The sequence below is a fragment of the Lacerta agilis genome, chromosome 2 (assembly GCF_009819535.1).
Source record: "Lacerta agilis isolate rLacAgi1 chromosome 2, rLacAgi1.pri, whole genome shotgun sequence".
In the NCBI taxonomy this organism is placed as follows: Eukaryota; Metazoa; Chordata; class Lepidosauria; order Squamata; family Lacertidae; genus Lacerta; species Lacerta agilis.
Genome location: NC_046313.1, coordinates 74267507 through 74282233, shown reverse-complemented (window position 1 = coordinate 74282233; position 14727 = coordinate 74267507). Strand labels below are relative to the sequence as shown.

The 14727-nt window shown below is 40.2% G+C and overlaps 1 protein-coding gene across 3 annotated transcripts in view; it reads left to right on the top strand.

Moving 5' to 3' along the window:
* The window catches only part of VGLL4 (vestigial like family member 4), a 100882-nt gene that overhangs the window by 43575 nt on the left and 42580 nt on the right, over nt 1-14727 (top strand). The gene's annotated exons all lie outside the window — the stretch shown is intronic.

Genomic DNA, 14727 nt, shown 5'->3' with positions numbered 1-14727 from the left:
CCTGACATTTTGCTTTTCAGAATGATCTGGGTTTTTTAGTGCTTTGTCTGAGAACAGGAGTTTGTTTTCCATGCTCCAGGTGCATAGTTTTGCTGGTGCAACAGGACTTCCATTTCCCGCTCCTCCCCTCTACAGCACCAAAATATGCTTGGGAGGGTCTCCCAGCCCTTGAGCTGATCTTGAGGCCACATGGGGGACAGGAGAGGAAGTGGGAGCTCTGGTGCGCTTATAGAAGCCTGTTGCTGCATTGCGGAACTGTAGCACTGGATATGGCCCTGGTAATTTGATCATTGGTTCTTCTTGCACAAATGGTAATCAATATGTATAGCACCACATTCCACCAGGGTGGGAAGGGATGTTCTCTCTCTTAGTGATCATGGGAAGTGATTGCTTGAATCCTGGCTATATTTTCTGGTGCCTTGTAACAGATTTCCCCAGTATTGGTTGATGTAAAATCCTAGTAAGAGAACAAGCTTCCTTCAAATTTCCTGTTGGGCTTTACTTTTTGCCAGTAACCATTCTAATTGCTTATGTGGACCATTTAATTCTCCAAAGAGTGCAACATTTGGTTATTAGGCTGGACCACTTTCCTATAGCTTGTTCATACTCATTTGCCGCATAGTTCAGGGGTAGTCAATGTGGTGCCCGCTGGATGTTGTTGAATTTCTACTCCAATCAGACACAGCTAATTGACCAGTGGCCAGAGGTGATTGGAGTGTGAATCCAGCAAATTCTGTAGGGCACCATGCTGGCCACCCTGGAGTAGGAAATGGGTTAAAAAAGGAGAAAAGTTAACCAAAATAGTTGACACAAAATCATTAGCTGGTTTAATGAACCTTAGCCAAAGCATAAACTATTAAAAAGTTTATTTTTTTTATCCCTGATTTTATTTACATGCGTCTTTATATAGTAAGAAGGGAGAGGCTGTATCTTATGCCAGTTCCACTTACATCTTTTCTGTTTCTCTTCTCCCCACACTCCTGTGCAACAATAGCAACACAATTTCATCAGGGATTGTTTCAGCTCGCAGCTGTATCCCTCCACTGCACCTTGAGCTTTATCATTCAATCCCATCTGCTTCACTGGGGTAGTTATGCTAAATCAGTTTTCAATAGCCACAGGAAAACAGCATCATCTGGAACATTAGAGGAGACTTTGCCTAGTTTGTACTGTGAGGCTGGGGCAGGGAAGGGTTTGTTTGCTTAAGGAAGCTTACCCTTTCCTTTCTGCGAACTGCTGCAGCTATACTCGCCCTCTGTCTGCTCCATAATTTGCAGTGGTTCTCTGTTCCAAGAAACTGCTTCCTGTTCCTTGTTCATATGGATCATATTTTGGGGGATTATCTGGTGATGAACAAAGGATGAAAGTTGTCCCATTTGATGACCAAAGCATGTGATAGGATACGGATCATTCCATTTAGTAAGTAACCTGGTGCCAGATAAATTCAGGCACATGCTGTGTAAGGAGCATTTCCAAGTGATGCCTTTGTATAGCACTGCAGATAGGACTAAGTAGTTGGCCATCAGTCAGTCTCCTGCATGAAACTTTTAGGGACTTTCAGAGTGTTTTTGTAGTTTTTCCTCTGCTCTGAGTCACTGTGCCTTTTTGAGTTTTATGTAATGCTTTAAAAAATCCCCAACCATTGTCGTATCTTTTTACCATTCATATTATCCATAGTATTTTGCTTTTTGTCATGTGACATTCTGAGTAGGTTTACCCTGTAGGAGAATCCAATAGGATGTCTTCTTGTGTCTTCAGTTCCGAAACTGAATTTCCACTTATCCTTACAAATTTATCAATTTTTTTCCTGCACCTGCCTTTGTCAGTAAAATGGTGTGATCCTGCCCTCCACATGAACAACAAATGGAACATTTGCTATGATCCACCTCCCTTCATTTTTCATATTAGTTTATTTATTTCATTTTTGTATAGCTTCCCATAAAACAGCCTGAAGCTATTTTTAACAATAATTTTTGTTAAAGGAAAGTCAGCACAGAAAGAAGAATCAGTAACTTGGTTTGAATTGAGGCCCTCAATACAGTACCTTGGTTGTTTATGCTATAACCAGCTGCTGCTTCTAGCAATGTTATTTTCCCTCAACTTTCAAAAGTACTCCCTTGCAGACCGAAAGCTAACATTTTATTTATTTATTTGGCTCTAGGTTTGCATTGTTGTCACTAAAACTAACTTTATGGTCAATAATGTTGGATGTGGCCAACTCTATAAACTCAGAGGAGGCTTTCACCCAGTTTCACACATCCAGCCACAGCTATAAGAGCTACTTGAAACGGCAACTATATGGAAGAACTCCCTATTCCATTCTAGCAACCCACCCTACTGTCTAAACCCTTTTCTTTTCTTTGCAGTTTACTGCAACTATGTGATGAGCTATTGATATCAACAAATGTTTCTCTATGCCAGGCACCCCCAAACTCGGCCCTCCAGCTGTTTTGGGACTACAATTCCCATCATCCCTGACCACTGGTCCTGTAAGCTAGGGATGATGGGAGTTGTAGTCCCCAAACAGCTGGAGGGCTGAGTTTGGGGATGCCTTCTCTATGTGGCTGCATTTCAACTGTCATGCTTTTGATTCCAAGTGTAAATGGAAACTTTCACAAGCACACACTTCTCCCTGAAAATGGTAGTACTGTATATATTTCACTTCCTCTGCAAGGGGTTTTTGAGGTTTCCCTCATTTCAAGCGATTCTTTCCCTCATAATGGAGTTCTGTAACTGAGACGTCATGTCCTGTGGGAACAGATACAACATGGAGTCCAAATCTGCTTTTTAGAAAAGGTCTCTCACACACAGCAGTTTGCCGTCTTGTTCAGAAGCATGTTGAGATGTAACACCACAGTTTGCCTCTTCCTCTGGATAGCCTGAGTGATAATTTGCTTTAGAATTTATTCTCCATTCCTCCCAATTGGCTTCTTCTTTTTTTAAAGCAGTCAGCAGTGAATGAAATGGTTAATTATGAAACCCAGGTTTTAGCATTTCATTTCCACTCTCATGGCAATTTCTTATGACTGGACTATTCCTGGAAAGGAGTAGGTTTGTACTTTCTTCCCCTGAGAGACATTATCATAACAGCACAGAAGAAAGTAAATTCAGCCTGGCCCCTTCCCATAATGCAACAGTCTGTTCTGTTTAGACCACAATCCATTCCTGGTTTCAAGGGTCTAGTCATAGTTTGGGCTTTTCTCAGATACTCTCTGTCTTAATCCAAAGTGTTAGTCTGAACAGTAGTGGTGGTGTTTGTTTGTGTGATATATATATATATATATATATATATATATATATATATATATATATATATATATATATATATATATATAATCTGCAGTGGGACTGAACTGGTTGACTTGGGCTCTAAGAGTTGGAAGAAATCTCTCCAGAGGATGATGAAACTTCTCATCGTTTGATTTGCCTATTGTTAACTATTAAATGGAGGAGACAGATACATGGGGAAAGTAGCCTGCTGTACAATACCAGGTGAAAAGCTGACATGATTATTTGGTTTGCAAGGGACACCAAATGTTAAAAGAGATATTAGTCACTCCAATTGGCAGCTAGCCTTATGAAGCCCTTAATTTTTTTTTTTTTGGACAAGTTTGGCTTAAATATGCAGGCTGTCTTGATTCCAAATTTTAGAGACAGGAATGTCAAGACTCTTGTCCGAGTCATAATTATGATAATGAGGCTAAAAGTTCTAGTGAGTTGTAGGAAAGCATGAATAACAAACGTAACTTCCTGCTCTGTGCTGCTGGGGGGGGGGCGAGGATATGGCAACATGTCTGTCTGCTGGGCTTGTGCCAATAGGGTAACGGGGCTGCTATAGAACCTATTTTCCCCTGCACCTGCTCAGTGTAGTGCAGTAGTAGCAAGCTTAGGATCTGGAAATGGGCAGAGGCAGAGCCGAGCCATAGACTTGCTGGATACAAAGCTGCTCTCCCACTTCTGTTTTGGGCCCCTCTGCTGCGGCAGTGGGAAGCTAGCACAGCCGGGGGGGGGGGATACCCCAGCTTCCATCATGTCCAGTATAATCAACCAGAGTTTGGATGTAGTGGTCCATCTGCTGCTCCACCCCAGTGCTCCCTGCCAGGGTTAGGATTGCTCTGATAACCTTGTGACCCCTTAATGACTAGAGTTCAAATCACAGGAGGGCATCACTAAATTGGTCGCTAAGAGTAGTAAAGGGAGATGGCTTTGCATCTGGTGGGCAGACATAAAGGTTTGCACAAACAACTTACTTATTCAGAATAGAGGGAGTGGGGTAGCCAGTTGTGGTGACTTAACATTTTACTGCAGCATGCCTAATGTCATGGACTTGCTAGTTGCCAAGGAGTGGTGGGAGGCACCAGCTGGGGAACCCCCAAATATAAAGGAGGAAGCAGACTCAGGAGGAGGTGCCAGAAGCTGAAGAGGCAACAGGGTTTATTGAGCAGGAAGAGGCTGGGGGCAGAGAGCAGTTTCAGACTCAGAAGCAGAAGAGGAGGGGACCCAAGAGGCAGCAATGGGGCAGGCAGGTTGCTGAAGAAGCCAGGGAAGTTTCCCCTCCTGCTGTGACCAGCTCTCCTCCCCACTGGTCTCCCAGAATATGTGTAGAAATGAAGAGGGTGGAGCAAATGGAAGCAAGATGAAGGAGCCATAGGCTGTTGGGGAAGGAACTCAGGGGAGGATCCTTAGAGAGTGGAGGGGAGGCAAGGACCTCCAGTCCTTGCAGCTGCCTCATTGGGGCAAGACATACTGGGAAGAGTTGCTGTGATCACTAAGCCTGCACTGTTCTGGTTCCTTTGAATAAAGAATTAACTTCACTGACACTGGGTGTTTTATTGCTGACCTACTCCTGACTCTGGCTCCTGACACTTAAATGCATGCATCACTGTCCATAAGTAAAACCAAGGTTTAATTTAAGCAATATTTCAACCTCTTTTTCATCTTGTTGTAAAACTGGAATTCATGTTTGGCACTAAAAACATGTCAGGATTCCACATTAAGATGTTGCTATAAGCACAAGTTCTAACTCATTTTAATGTTGCAACCATAATCTTGCACAAATTTACTTTTGAAGTGGAAGGGCAGTCATTAAGCTTTGATCATTTTCACCCAATGACAGACAGGCCTTTGATCATTTTCGCTTTCCTGTGTCTTGTGTTTCAAACAAGTTGCTTTCCTGGATAACAGAGAAAAAGAAGACAAGGATTCAGTGATGCTATGACTCTGGGAAAGCAGTAGTAATTTGAACTCCATATCTAATGTATTGCATACTTAGATGAACAGTTTTGTGTGTTCACAGATTTTAATTTTTAGGCTTCTTAAAATTTCAGGCTTTTTCTTAGAGTATTGATGTTTTGATCAGTGTTGAAGACAAAATGGAGAAATCTCATATTCAGTACATGTAATTTTCTGAATGTACTCATCTGTAGAAACTAAAATAGCTTTCCCATGCATCCAAAATACAACATTTCAATGGAATGTTTAATTAAGCATATGTTGCCCAAACCATGCAAGGGAAATCCATGGACATTCACCTAGCTCACAACCCTCACCAGCCTGGCATCTCCAGACATTTTGGACAATAGCTGGGCACCAGGTTGGTAAAGCCTGATAGAGCTAATGAGATGCACATTTGGATATGCATCCCCATCTGGATTGTGATGGATTCTATTGAACTGGCTGAAGAAATCTTTTGATGTTCATCTCCATCTGGGGCAACCAGTTGTACTCTACTAGTTATCTGAGAGGGTTGTATGAATTTTCTTTGTCCTACAGAAAAATGCATAGTCTTGTCCTTGTGTAGTTCTTCACACTGATGTGCACCTAGGCTTTCCATTTGAGCCACAAAGTAGGAAAAATAAACATAGAAAGAGCTTATTATGTTGAAGTAAATCAAAATATATTTTTCAAGCCAACTTTTTTTGAACGTCCACCTTTTCCTACATTTCAGATTTGAAATATTGGATATACTCTGAAGCAAATTCTTGTGATTGTTGTAGTGCTTTCTCCAGCTGCTGTGATTGTGGGAATTGCTGCTAATCAAAACTGAAGTGTGCTTGTGTTTAAGAGTACATACCTGGGAATGGTTGAGATTGTTGATGTGGGATGTGTCAGCTGCCTTGAGTATTGCTTGCATTTGAAGTACTTTAAAGAATTGAATATTTGAATTGTTGGATGTCAACATGCTGCTCTTTATAAGTGAAAGAAAATACAGTCATGTGGCTGTTTCTAACAGAAACTTAGTGACTCCTATGTGTATGTTTATAAGTTTATAGGGTGCACATTCTTGGAGGCTATAATTTGTTGACATCATCCTGTCTGGCAGAAATGAAGTGTAATTTGCAGTCACCTCCAGTACCTCTGCCAACAAATCGTTAAAATGGGCTGCTCAAGTTGAGGATCCATGATTAGAATGGTGATAATTCCACATAGCAAAGTGTTGGTTACCACAAACTTGTGCTGAAATAACTATCACTTACATTCTCTAGTAGCATACATTTGAAAGGAGAATAAATGGAAATATAGTTACCGGTAATTTGGGAAGCCAAGGGGGAAGGTCAAGATGAAAAAAACAACAACAAATTTTCCATTAATTTCTATGCACGATCATTTCTAGCCAAAGACTTTTGCAAAAAGTAAGATACAAGCAGTGTATTTGACCCTAAGGAAGTTATTGGAAAGACGTTTCACATCCCCTGCCTTCTGCAACTCCTGAAAAGCATCTGAGTAATGTGGGATGGGGCACAGGGGCTGCTGTTGAGAAGATGGGACAGAGAACTTTCTTTCTGTGAACTTTCTCAATTTAACTTTTTCTTCTGGGCCAAGCTAATACACCTGTGATTAAAAAACAAACAAACTTAAAATACATATTTTAAAAATTATGTCACTGTCCTTCATTATCACCCTGCTGGATAGAACAAACAGTCTTATCAACTGAAGTCTGCACAGTTAGCCGTGATTCCTGCTAAATACATTTTCATAACTTTCATGGCAGCAATGACAGAGGGCTGCACGCTAGGTCACATGTTTATCTGTCAATTAGCAAATAAAAAAAAATCATATAAATTATATTCTTAAGGATTATACAAGGGGCATCGTAAAACATAATGGATAATGACAACACTTGTTCGTGATTTAATTATGGATGAGAAAGTAAAGTAAGGACTTCTGGCAGCTGCTCCCACATGAGATGACTGTAGAACCCAATCAGCCCCTTCGTACCATAGAGAGCTGTAGATGATGAAGCAGGCCAGGCAAGTACCAGAATATAAATGGTATGAGCCTCGTTCTGAAGCAGATTGCACACTAGCTAGAGGACACAATCATGCCTAAGACTTACTTTGCTAGCTGTTATTATGTCTATAGTAACTGTTCAGCAGCGGTTTGTGGTCTGAAGGTTGATTACTCCTGCTTTGTTGGATGTACAAAGTGCCCTTGGAGATCCTCTATGACTTTGAGGAGAAACTTGCTGTACTCAGGAAGGACCTGAGTTTCTGCAGTCTCTGTTGAGGTGTCCAGTGCCACATCTAATGTGATGTGGTAGGATCAATTTCGGCATATTTGAGCCTTCGTCTTCTTGGTTAATAAAACTATCAGAGATGGTGTGACTGGTTGTGTTCAGCATTTGGTTAACACATCGTTGGGTGAGACAGTGCTCTCCACTGTCCTCAAAGAGGCAGTGATGTTGTCAATCTTCAGGAAGTCTATGATATACCCACTGTACAAAGCAACTACTGACTAGTCACACATACCCTGTTTTAAAGCAGTGTACTGGAGAAAGTTGTGGTGGAGCAGGTATAGGCATTCCTGCAGGATACCAATTATCTAGACCCTTCCCAGCCAGGCCTGGTTATGGGATTCAGTCAGTCTTGGTGACCTTTATCAAAAGGTTGAATGTAGTGCTGGGCTGGATGAGGGCCAATAAACAAGTTGAATCCTGGTAAGACGGATGTGCTGTATATGATGTGCTGGTTTAGTGTCCAGGAGCTAAGCAGATTGCCTATCTGCATGGGATTGCACACAAGGAGCAAATTCAAAGCCTGGGGGTGCCCCTAAATCCAACTTTGTCACGAAAGGGTCAAATGGCCTTTGTGGCTAGGAGTTCTATATATAAACTTTTCAGAAAGCTGTAGGTGTTCTTGGATCGGGATAGCTTTGCGAGTGTGCTTCAGGGGTTGGTGATCTCAACATTTGACTACTGCAATGTGCTCCATATGTGGCTTCCCTTGTACCAGCTGTTGATAGAGGCTTTCTATCAACAGAGCGTAAAATCTCTGCTTGAGGATCTGCATTGGCTAACCTATATGCTAGCTAGCCTTGCTGTTAGTATACAACAGCCTGGGACCAGCTTACTTGTGGGACTATTTTGTCCCATATATTCTGTTCAATCATTGCATTAAACCAGAGAAGCACTATTAAGAATTTACCTTGCTTCTGCAAGACAGGGGACATTTCGTGTGTCTTAAGCCTTGGTTGTGGAATACTTTGCCTGTTGTTGTTGTTGTTGTTGTTGTTGTTGTTGTTGTTGTTGTTAAGCAAGTAAGTACTATTGGTACTTTGTTTCAGATCCTTTCTTAAGAATCTGTTGACAGACCTTTTCTGATGTATATATCTCAATCATAGGTTTTTGTGTATCAGTAACCATATGTTGGCTAGGTATTTTTTTCAGTTTTAAAATAATATCCCAAGGTTCTGGTCAACCTCCAGAATACCTTCATATATGCAATCCTATGCATGTTTACTCAGAAGTAAAGCACAATATGTTTGTTCAAATAAATAAAATATTTAAAAAATTGTCCAGTCGTACCTTTGGAGACCAATTAAGTTTGTTCTGGGTATACCTGTATGCTTTCGTGTGCATGCACACTTCTTCAGTGGGACTTAATCCCTAGTAGGTGTGTTTTGGATTGGAGCCTGCTTTCCACCCTAGTCTTCAGTATTCAGTGTGTTCGAATGTAGCTCTATGAATTCTTATTAAAGGTTAAAATCTGTGAAATAATCTATAAGTTCAGAGTATATGGAACATATGTAGACAAATAAACTAAGTTTCAATCCTCATCCATATGATTTCAAATAATAATTTTCTGCATATCCACTGGCAAACAATTGAGCTTAGTTCATGAAAAGCCTTCCTAAGTTCTATGGTGGGCTCACAATACACTCTGTTATTAATGGGCAATACAGTGTTGAGTTCAATCAAACATTTATTTGGTAAACTGATATAATACAGTCATCATAATTTCAACCAGTGAAATAGCAATTGTTCATGAGCTTTAGTTTCAGCTCTCAATATTTCAGACTCTTAACTTGAATAGGGTAGACAGCATATATTTAGGTAAGAACAACAAAACTTTGGGATGGTTCTAAATCTTCCATCATTAAAATATCCCATACGTTTCTAAATGGATAACTCAGGAGTCTCCAAATACCTGCTTCTTCTTTTGATAGGTGTACATTCCCATTCCTTTATGGTATTTATGTCAAACTTCATAAAAATGTAAGTTGGGGAATAAATTATTTTAAAAAACAAACAAGCAGAGAAGTTCAAATTTGAGACAGTCATTTTCCACATCGGAGAGGGAGAGCAGCAGTCCTGTGAACCTCGTACCCTTTGGGAAGAAATACTATAAATTATAGTCAAAGGCAGCTGTTCTTTCCCTGTTAATTAAAATGCAACCCTGCAAAATGTTCAATAGCTGCATATATGTTTGTCTAATATAAATGCCCTTTGTAGCAGAAAAGTCTGGAGATTGGAATGCAAAACAGGGTTTGTTGCTGTTGGAGTGAGTTGCATTATTGGTGATGCATGAAAGAGCCCAGGGTCTGAATGACAGTGTGGTCAGTCTCTCAGTGAACACCATAAAGCCAACTAAGAATAGTTCACTAAGATTACACATGCACTTTAAATTTAGGTACATATTTATGTAACATGGTAAAAATGGACTCTGGAATAGCATGCACTGGAAGTATTGACTTGTGAAGTATGAAAAATAATCGATTGTCACTGGGGGTTAGCGTGGGGTGCTAAGAGACTTAGTTGAGATTTTTTAATTGTTTCTCTGTAACTTGTGTTAGTCTGGCAACTTCTTCAAGAAACTTGGTCTATGCTTTAATCCTTTTGACCACGTTTGAAGTATCCAATAGCATGTACAATGACCATCGCTTAATAGAGAAATAAAATGTCACCAGAAGTATTGTTTCTTTAAGTTCCCCAGTATCCCAGTAATTGGTGCTAAGTATTAGAAGCCTTGTTTGGGTTCACCTATGAATAAGGCTGCCAACTTCAGAAGTGGCCTCTCTAGCAGCTAGCTGATCCTTTAGCAGCAGTTTGATGTACAGCAGTTAGCAGCTGATAATGTTGAGCTTCAGCTGCTGATTTCTGTGTAATAAACCTCTGTTAAAGGGACAGGAACAGGCCAGGCTAGATTTTGATCCACCTGCATTTAAATATAGGGACATCTTGTGAAATAGCACCTATGTGAAAAAATGAAAGCAGAGGAAAACAGAGGAACTTCTGAATCACGTAAGGTGCAAACTTTTGCAATCCCACAGTCAACATGAGGTACTACGTGGAATTAATCATCTCAAAAATCCTTACGTCTGGACTGTGCTTTTAGATCCCAGATAGGAGTTTGCAAGACTGAATGCTGTTCTGTCTGTGCATGCAGAAAAGTAGCGTGTTAGGGAGCAGGGTAAGCAAGAACTCTTTTTCGTTGCATCTGATATTCTATAATAAAGGGATTAAAAAAAACACACACACCACAAGGTTATTCAAGTTTACTACCCCAGTGAAGAGTATATGTGTTTAGGCGGGTGACAATTTGCTTCTTAGGGGGTAAACCAGGCATGTTGGGAACAGCCATACTTGTTTTCATCTATACCTCCCTCATTCACAACTAAAAAGGGGAATTGGTGTGGTCTACCTTTTGCATCAGCAAGTGCTTGCAGGTGTGTGGAGATGGACCTTCCTGTGTTCTGTCAGCTGAATCACTTTCTGTCCTGCCCCGTCTACCTACTTTAGAACTGGGATGTGGAAGAGAGGTGAGATGCGACTGTTTCAAGTGATGTCATAGGGGAGAAAGTTTTGAAGGCTCTGCTTTCCTCACCAACATGCATGTTTAGTTGTAAAAACTCCCAAGTTCCATTAATATATATATATATGTCCACATCATGCCTGGTTTTGGTCCTTCATCTGGGGTCTAGTGCCCATCTCTCACATATTTAACTAATTTTTTTAAAAGCCTGACTCAGTTATGACAATATCTAAATCATTTTCAGCTATCTTCTTAGGCCATGAGAGTGCTGGCTGGATTTATTGTAAGGCAGGGTGGGAAAATACCTATAGATAACTGGAAGTTATTTAGTGTGTGAAGGAAAAAAAAAAAATCCCGACTCAGTGTATTGTTAACTTCTGGCAGGATAAATATACTTGTATGATCTCATTTCATGGTCATAAGATAGGCCTGCCAGATTTTGGGGGAGTGGGGGGAGGGGATCCCTAAATGTGCTAGTTGGAAATCGTTATACCTAGACGACAAGAGTTTTAGTTTTGTGGATGTTGTACTGTTATGGCACACAGACAATACGTCACATTGTTATCTCTGATTATATTGTTTATATTTCATCATGTTGCCTAACATTCCAGATCTTCGGGGCTGGGGGAGGGGAAGGGAAGCTAATGAATGGAGCTATAAACTGAGCTATTTGAGAGATGCAGATAGGCTGTGCCCCAGCCCAGCTGCTTGCTGAAACAAAGAGGAGCATTGGTGCAATGAATATGCATTGGCTGTGTGTGTGAGATTCTGTTGCAAGCCAGACACAGGCCTATACAATAATGAATCAGGAAGGCTGGCGCAGGCCCTGGGGATTTTTTTTTTTAAAAAAGCACATTTGTTTTATCAGTATGTTACCTTGCCAATGGGATGATGTCAGTCTGGTTACCATAGAATGTGGTCAGACAGAGGAAGACATATGCAGTGTGTGGCAGTATTTTGTTTTGATAGACCGAGCTGCGGTTTTTCTTTCCCATTTGGAAACTTTAATACTGCAGGGAAGAAAAGATTTGAAAATGTATTTGTGAGTGTGTGAGAGAATGGACTTTGGGAGCTTGCAGTGCCATTTTACAAACAAACAAACATGCATATCGACGGGCTCTTTCTTTTTCTTAATCCAGTATGTAAAGGGTACCATCACCTAGAGTGATGGGCAAATAACACATACCTGATATCCACATACATTCAGAACATCTGTTTTGTCAAAATATGCATGCAACATGCCCATTACTTTAAGCCGTAGCTTACATAACCATTAGTGTTTTTTGTGGGGAGGGATAGTGTTACACTCAAACCCGGTGCATTAGCCATGGTTTGTTTACAAAAATAAATCATGGTTTGTTCTTTGCTTACTGACATTAACTGTAACTGAGTTTTATTTGGGAATGTTTGGAATGTTTTATTTTATTTTCCTATGGCTTAGGTGTGGCATGTTTCATTGTGTTGCCCAAATTGCCCAGCGAGGCATCAGGTAAGAGCAGCTTTAAAACTAAGCTGTTCTCAGGTCCTCTTTCTGGCACTTTTTCTTGAAATTGAAGTTACTGCTAACTCACCTGTCTGTCTGGTAATAAGACCCCCCCCCCCCCAAACTCACCTTGTTTCCCCCACATCATAGCTGGAGTTGAAAACATACTGTGGTGGGAGATCTGATTTTATATTTCCTAATGTTGAAGTGCATGGACAATCCCTGTTATTGCTGCACAGTGAGGTTTGATTGATGTACTCTCCTTTCAAAAATAGTAAAGTACAGTATGTTTGAACTTTTATGTATAAATAGCAGTTCTTGAGAGGCTTAGCATGCAAGCTCTTAAAATTCAGAATCGGGTGTTTTTGGGTATATATGGTGGTAGTTGGTAAAAATAATAATTATGCAGTTAATTATTTTGTGTTCTGTGTAATAGGTAGTTGTTAAGAAAGCATTTAATCTACTGATACTTGGTGTAAAGGAATTGTAGACTTAGAAAGTTCTGTTTTCTATGACACTAAACCCTATTTCATTTCTGTTTTTAAAAACTGAAACAGTAGGTTGGATAATGGGCATTCCTACTGCATTTTGTTTTCTTCAAATTTTGGAAGACCTTGAGCACAGAAAAGGCATGATTTTTTTTTTTTAGGATGCATCAAACAGCGACAAGCGCTTGGAGATTTCAGCTTTTGATGTTGGTGCCAGCTTGTCTATCCAAGATTATAAAATGCAAGGAATCTTCTCTTTTGCAGTTTTTCAAGTTCCTGACTTGATGGCCAAAGTGAAATGATTCCTGTCAGGATGTCAACATACTGCATGTGATAAATTTTATGTTGCATGTTCTACAAATGAAGATACCATTTTATTAACCTCTGACTTCTACGTTGGTTTTTTAGTTGAGTTACTGATGGAGTTGTTCTGTTTGACTGTTTGACCTATGCGCTTTTATACAAGTTTGATCTAACAAAAGATATATTTTCCATTTTAAAAAATATTTCCATTGGATGCTAACATAGCTTCAAATGGAAAACTTTAAAGACTGAAAAGAAAAAAATATATAGCTGCAGATTCCACATTAGAATATTTCAGGCTTTTAAATATCTCCCTCCCCAAGGGATGAGATGAAGGTGGGACAGAAGCAGCAAAGTTAGTGATGATTTGTGTATTAACACAGCAGAATGTCTGCGTGGTTAACTCCAGTGCCTGGCCTGCTGTGGAGCATACACTTCTTGCTTTTAACATTCAGGTGGAAAGTTACAGTTTAATTTTGTTGCCAGAGTCTTGAAAAGAAGCCATGACTTGTGGTGTGTTTATAAGCCGCAGTATATTTGCTAGTTTACATCTTGCCTACTAAATTGGCAAAATGTTTATTTTCCCTGGTGAACATAGTGGAGATTACTCCCTAGTGGTTCCTTTCACACCAAAATAGTATTTGTTGAATATATAAAACAGGGCTCCTTTTATATGTCACCTGTGCCTTGCATGGGGTATGAAAATGTGTAGTAGTAGCAAACACATTTCCCTTTTCATATGTGATGTGTTACTGGTGTTGTTTTCTTGTAATTATGCACTTGAGAAAAATGGAACGAACATCTGTAGGGAAAAATATTTACAAGTTCCAGAAACCTTGAATAAAAATATCAGTGTATCCTAAGAGATTGTCAACTTTGTGAAATGTGATAATGTAGTTTCTGTGTGCTATGCGAAAGCCTATACAGTGGCACCTCGGGTTAAGAACTTAATTCGTTCCCGAGGTCCGTTCTTAACCTGAAACTGTTCTTAACCTGAAGCACCACTTTAGCTAAGGGGACTTCCCACTGCCGTTGCGCTGCCAGAGCACAGTTTCTGTTCTTATCCTGAAGCAAAGTTCTTAACCTGAAGCGTTATTTCTGGGTTAGCGGAGTATGTAACCTGAAGCGTATGTAACCCGAGATACTACTGTATATGGCATGCAAAGAAAGAGCATCACTGAGCAGAGCGGGAAAGCATATCGTGCTCACAGAATTGTAGAGTTGGAAGGAACCCTGAGGGTCATCTAGTCCAAGCTCCTGCAATGCAGGAATCACAACTCGGTTTGTTTTACTTAGTTGAAAACTAGCTCAGTAGTGTTACTTTCCTCATGTATGAGCTAGAAGTTGTGTTGTAACACCATTACCTGAATCTGTAGTGTGAAGAAGAACAAGAAGACTATTTCTGGTCATAGCTGTCAACTTT